The sequence below is a fragment of the Anomaloglossus baeobatrachus genome, chromosome 11 (assembly GCF_048569485.1).
Source record: "Anomaloglossus baeobatrachus isolate aAnoBae1 chromosome 11, aAnoBae1.hap1, whole genome shotgun sequence".
Classification (NCBI taxonomy): domain Eukaryota; kingdom Metazoa; phylum Chordata; class Amphibia; order Anura; family Aromobatidae; genus Anomaloglossus; species Anomaloglossus baeobatrachus.
The window spans coordinates 147,783,604-147,789,949 of record NC_134363.1 but is presented as its reverse complement, the minus strand read 5'-3'; the positions used below and the strand labels follow the sequence as shown (position 1 = coordinate 147,789,949).

The 6,346-nt window shown below is 46.3% G+C and overlaps 2 non-coding genes across 2 annotated transcripts; one reads left to right on the top strand and one right to left on the bottom strand.

The window, feature by feature from the left end:
• Positions 1–2,215: 2,215 nt before the first annotated feature.
• On the bottom strand, positions 2,216–2,288 carry TRNAR-CCU (transfer RNA arginine (anticodon CCU)). Its single transcript has one exon. It is a non-coding gene; the product is annotated as a tRNA-Arg (tRNA).
• Positions 2,289–2,488: 200 nt separating this feature from the next.
• TRNAL-CAG (transfer RNA leucine (anticodon CAG)) lies at positions 2,489–2,571 on the top strand. Its single transcript has one exon. It is a non-coding gene; the product is annotated as a tRNA-Leu (tRNA).
• Positions 2,572–6,346: the final 3,775 nt, after the last annotated feature.

Here is a 6,346-nt window from a genome sequence, read left to right as displayed (position 1 = left end):
TTTTGATGGATTTTCTTGTATAGACTCATCTACATTTAGGAATAAAATATGATCCAACAAATAGATGTAGTCGTAGATGACTGGTGATCGGCACTGATGGCTGTGGAACATCTGAAGGCTTATGTACAGTAGATCTCTAAGACTTGTATGGCCACCTAATGTGCGTCCTAAATGTTGAAATCTATCTTGGTCTCACACAGAGGAGACCGACCACCTTTCTCCTGATATCTGGATATGCTATAAATGTCATAAGAGCAGCAGCTCCGGAGAACTCAGAGTCGTGTAATGCGTTAGTTCTCCTTCGCGGCAGAGGGTGGTGGTCTTGAGCAGGTCCATGGTTGGTCGGGGATGAGCAGTAGTTTATATTGTGGCCATTGAGCTTCATGTTCTATCTCTGTAGGCCAGACACTATATGCTATACAGAGAGGGGTTTTTTCATTGTCTGTTGCATAATAGCATTGTCAGTCACAAGTGACCCCATCATAGTGTATAATATCAACAGATACATGCAGAAGGCCGGAGTCACACTTGCGAGTCTCGCTTCGGCATCACCCGGCACGGCTGCACACTCTCCTGACAGGAGCGTCTCAGCTGCATAGAAATACATGCAGCCAACCTGCTTCTATCAGGACACCGTGCAGCCGTGCCGGGTGATGCCGATGCGAGACTTGAAGAGTGATGTCCAGAGATTTCCCATCAACAATATATGAGCTACAGACCCCCCATAACAGTATTCCAGCCACAGATCCCCCATAATAGTGTGCCATTTACACATCCCCCATAGCAGGATGCCAGCCACAGATCCCCATAGCAGTGTGCCAGCCACAGATCCCCATAGCAGTGTGCCAGCCACAGATCCCCATAGCAGTGTGCCAGCCACAGATCCCCATAGCAGTGTGCCAGCCACAGATCCCCATAGCAGTATGCCAACCACAGATCCCCCATAATAGTGTGCCATTTACACATCCCCCATAGCAGGATGCCAGCCACAGATCCCCATAGCAGTGTGCCAGCCACAGATCCCCATAGCAGTGTGCCAGCCAGAGGCCCCACCACAGTGTGCCAGCCATAACTCCCCTTAATGTGTGCCAACCAGAGATTCCTTCAGAATAGCGTGCCAAGCTGCCAGCCACATAAATATTATTTTGTGCTACTTTCAGCACCTCATGATGGATGCATAGTGTTCACAGGAATGACAGTGTGTCAGCCACAAATCCCCCATAAGTGTGCCAACACAGATCCCCCATAACAGTGCACCAGCCACAGATCCCCCATAATAGTGTGCCAACACAGATCCCCGTAACAGTATGCAAGCTACAGATCCCCGTAACAGTATGCCAGCTACAGATCCCCCATAAGAGTGTGCCCGCCACAGATCCCCATAACTTTATACCAGCCACAGATCCCCATAACAGTGTGCCAGCCACAGATCCCCGTAACAGTATGCCAGCTACAGATCCCCCATAAATGTGTGCCCGCCACAGATCCCCATAACATTATCCCAGCCACAGATCCCCCATAACAGTATTCGGACCACAGATTCCCCATAACAGTGTGCCAACACAGATCCTCCATAACATTATGCCAGCCACAGATCCCCGTAACAGTATTACAGCCACAGATCCCCATAACAGTATACCAGCCACAGATCCTCCATAAGTGTGCCAGCTACAGATCCCTCATAACAGTATGCCAGCCAGAGATGCCTTCAGAACAGTGTGCCAGGTTGCCAGCCACAGAAATATTATTTTGTGCCGCTTTCAGCGCCTCATGCTGGGTGCACAGAGCTCACAGGAATGATAGATTACAAAGCATGGAGATCCCTGACTATCCATCCTCAGTGAATCCATCCTCAGTGAATCCATCCTCAGTGAATCCATCCTCAGTGAATCCATCCTCAGTGAATCCATCCTCAGTGAATCCATCCTCAGTGAATCCATCCTCAGTGAATCCATCCTCAGTGAATTCACACGTTCGTTTCCTTTCTAGAATCTCTCCCTACAGCAATGCTCCTTCTTTCCATGCAGTTCACTTTTCTACCACCAGAGAGCAGCAGCACCCCTGATATCTCAGTATTCATACCATTCATCTAATGTTAGCCCAGAAATATTACCGAATGACATAAACTAAAAATATCTACATGAAATTCAACGCAGAATGATACAACGGCTTAAAATACAAAATAAAATAATATAGGGAGTAAAAACTGATTTACCACCCCAGATGGGACTCGAACCCACAATCCCTGGCTTAGGAGGCCAGTGCCTTATCCATTAGGCCACTGGGGCTGATGAGGATTGTTGGGGATCAGCAGCCATAGATGTAGTCTCCCTGATCTCCTGTGGTCTCTGCTGTGGCTGGTGTGCGGGATCGTGATGAAATGAATGATGGATCTGTATTCATGACGGTATATCAGGAGACAGAAGACAGAGTGCAGCTCCTGCTGCCGCCTCCTGCTGAAAGCTGCTCTGCTGGGTGTGCATGACAAGTCAGGATGGCCGAGCGGTCTAAGGCGCTGCGTTCAGGTCGCAGTCTCCCCTGGAGGCGTGGGTTCGAATCCCACTTCTGACAAATACTTTTGTTAAGAATCAGTAATATTCTGCAGCTGCAGATCCTCACTCTGTATTAGCGATGAGCGAACGCTTGGTATATTTGGCTTTCTGGCGAAATTTACGTAAAACCTAAAAAGTTCAGGCCTTAACCCATATACCCCTTGTCAATTTTTAATTTTACGTTTTTTGTTTTTCTTTGCTCCCCTTCTTCCAAGAGCCGTAACTTTTATTATTTTTCTGTCAATCTTGACATATAAGGGCTTGTTTTTTGCGGGACGAGTTGTACTTTTAAATGACACCATAGGTTTTACCATATAGTGTACTGGAAAACGGCAAAAAATTCCAAGTGCGGAAAAACTGCAAAAAAAAATGCAATTGCACTATTGGTATTGGTGTATTTTATTTACCGTGTTCACTATATGGTAAACTGGTGTGTTGCTGTGATGCCTGAGGTTGGTGCGAGGTCATAGACACCAAACATGTATAGGTTTACTTTTAACTAAGGGTACTTTCACACTTCCGTTTTTTTTTGTTTTGGCGCAATCCACTGTCTTGAGAATCAGCGGAATCCGTTAACGGATTCCTCTGTTTCCCATAGACTTGCATTGATGACGGATTGTGCCAAAAGTACCTGCGTTGCTTCCGTTGGCCGACGCTCCGTTGCTTGTACGCTGAATGTAACGTTATTTGCTTGCGTCAAAATGACGCCGACCAGCGAATTCCGTTGTTTCCGTTAAAATGTATAATGGCTCCCTATGGTAGCGGATTCCATTGCAAAGTGCTTTACAACGGAATCCGCTGCTGGATTTCGCTAATTTCTACTGAGCATGCCCAGAATGAAAAAAACGAAAAAAAAACAAAAAAAACCAGAGCCAACGCATTCCGTTAGATGGACGCCAAACAGATGCAACAGGTCCGTTATTTCACAGGAATCAGCTAACGGATTCCTGTGAAATAACGGATCCGTTGCATCCGTTGACACCACAAAAATAACGGATGCGTCAAAACGACGCAGCAACGGACCCAGCGAATTTCGCCCAGCGCAAGTATGAAACTAGCCTAAGGGGTTAAAAAAAATTCTGAAGTTTGTCCCATAAAAGTGGCGCACTTTTTGCACCATTTTCCATGACCTGTAGCGTTCTCACTTTTCGGTATATGGGCTCAGTGATGGCTTATTATTTGCGTCTCGAGCTGACATTTGTAATTCTACCATTTTTCTGTAGATACTGCGTTTTGATCGACCTTTATTGCATTTTGCACAAAATCTGCAACGATCAAAAAACATAATTTTGCCATTTGGAATTTTTTTTGCCACCACGCCGTTTACTGATCAGATTAATTGATTTCATATTTTGATAGATCGGGCGTTTCTGAATGCTGTGATAAAAAAAATATATAAACACATATTTGCTAACACTTTAATTTTCAATGGGGCGAATGGGGGGTGATTTGAACATTTACTTTTTGTTTTTTTTATTTTTATAACTTTTTTTAAACTTTTTTTTTTTACTTTTACTTGTCCCTCTAGGGGACTATAAGTATCAGCAGTCTGATCACTTATTCATTTCTCCTGATCTCGCTCTGATCAGGAGAAATGCTGCATTCTTGTTACAGCGGCTGCTCTGCCGGCTGTAAGGACTCATGTCCACTTGCGATTTTCAAAAATAAAAATATCGCACTCGCACCAGTGTTAATCTATGGGACAGTGTCCTCTTGCTTAATTTTCTACGGCACGAATCATGCTCTCGGTGCAATCGCAGCATGCTACGTTTGGTAGCTAGTCTCGGCTCACGCACCCCCATACAAGCCTATGGGAGCATGTGAAACATCGCACTGCACTTGCATGTTATGCGACTGCAGTGCGGTGCACGCAGAGGCAGACAGCGGAGGAGATGGAGAGAAAGTGCTCCCTCCCTCTTCTCCGCACCTGTGATGCGATTGCAAGATTGCATTACAGTCGCATGACCCTCGGCTGACACGTGCAGCAGAGGGTCATTAGCATATCGCTTCCTATGCTCTCTCATCGGAAGTGGTACACAAGTGGACAAGAGCCCTAAGAGGAACTACATCATTATAGCGACAGGAGTCATCACATGACCCTGTGCTACCATAGCAACCATTGGAACCATCGGCTCCCCGTGATCACGTCACAAGGTCTCCAATGGCGGCGGGGAAAGGTGGTTCTTTAAATCACGCTGTCACATATTGACAGGGAGATTTAAGGGGTTAACAGGCGCGGGTGGATCGCGGATCCACCTGCACCTGTGAGGCACACGTCTGCTGTTCAAATCAGCAGAGGTGCGGGGATCACCACCCACTCACCACAACAGCTGGCGGTGATTATTCCTTCATGATTTAGAACGCACTGGAATGTTATCGGTGGTGAAGTGGTTAAAGGAAAAGCATGTAATGGTGATTTCCTCATCTCAAACTATTTATTGAAACAAACGCCAACAGTGCTGGGTATACCCCCCCCAAAAAAAAGTCAGTGTCTAAATAACTTGTCATGTGGTTTTGAGCATCAATTCCAGCTGACAACGATGCCTCCTGCTGGTCCCAAGTGGAGTTACTGTCTGCGGAGGCATGGTATCTCACTCTTCTTGAAGGGCGGCCCTCAGGTCATTGATGTTCTGGGGTAAAGAGTTACGGCCTCTACATGGCGACACAGCTGATCCCATAGGATTTCTATGGGATTCAGATCTGGAGAAAGTGCAGCCGCTCCATTTGAGATCCCCCAGCAGCCGCTCCCTAATGATATGACCTCGATGGTGTGGAGCATTGTGGTCCATGAAGATGACATTAGTCTTGTGCTGTTCATGCAGAGGCACAATGACTGGATTAATGATGTTATTCCAGTAGTAGGAGCTGTCACTGTACTATCACACAGCGTAGGGCCGTTCTGTACTGACTAGACACACCGGCCCCCACTGTAACACCACCAAAGGCTTGTCAGGTGACAACAGTGGCTAATGCACAGCGCTCACTCATTGACGTCTCTAACATCATTGGCGGCCATCATTTCTGCTGTGTGGGAATCAACTTTCATCAGTGAACAGCACTGAGCCCACCGGTCCCTCGTCCAACATAGATGACACCTGTGCCTGGTGGTGTGGTCAGGTACCTTGCAGGATGTCTAGCACGCAGAACACGCTGATGTAAATGGCTTTACATTGTCTGACGTGACACTTGGTGTCTCTCACCTCTATTACATGTGTCTGGAGTTGTGTGGTATTCATCAAGGGCATTGTTCACAATTAAGCGGTCATCAGTGTGGGATGTGGCCAAATTACGTCCACTTCCCTACCTTTCTGTGGCTCTTCCAGTCTCTCTGTCTCTCTGTCCAACCTGCTGATGACACTCTAAGCTCAGTGGCCACTTCTGTCTGAGAACATCCTGCTTGAAGACTTGCAAAGCAAGGTACTGTTGATCAATTGTTAGGCGTCATCTTAGTCTCATGATGAGGAGGCCTGTTTAAATACCAAATCTAAATGAACCCCGAAATTTATTGGGTGATTCATTGATCAAACACCTGATGTGATTTTGCCATTTAGCTCCTTGTTCGAGAACAGAAAGTTGTGAAACAAGTCCTGAAACATTGAACAGTTGGACGTGTTCAGTCAAGAGTTTAGAGAAGGTCACATTAGGATGACACCATTATTTTTTATTCATTGATAGGTCCCTGATAATGTGATTAATTGGACCAAACTGTAGTGGATACAGGGGTCATAGTGGTACCTTGGAGTCTGGGTGGGCTCAAAAGGTCCCCTTGGCCCATATAAGAAAGCCAACACTAT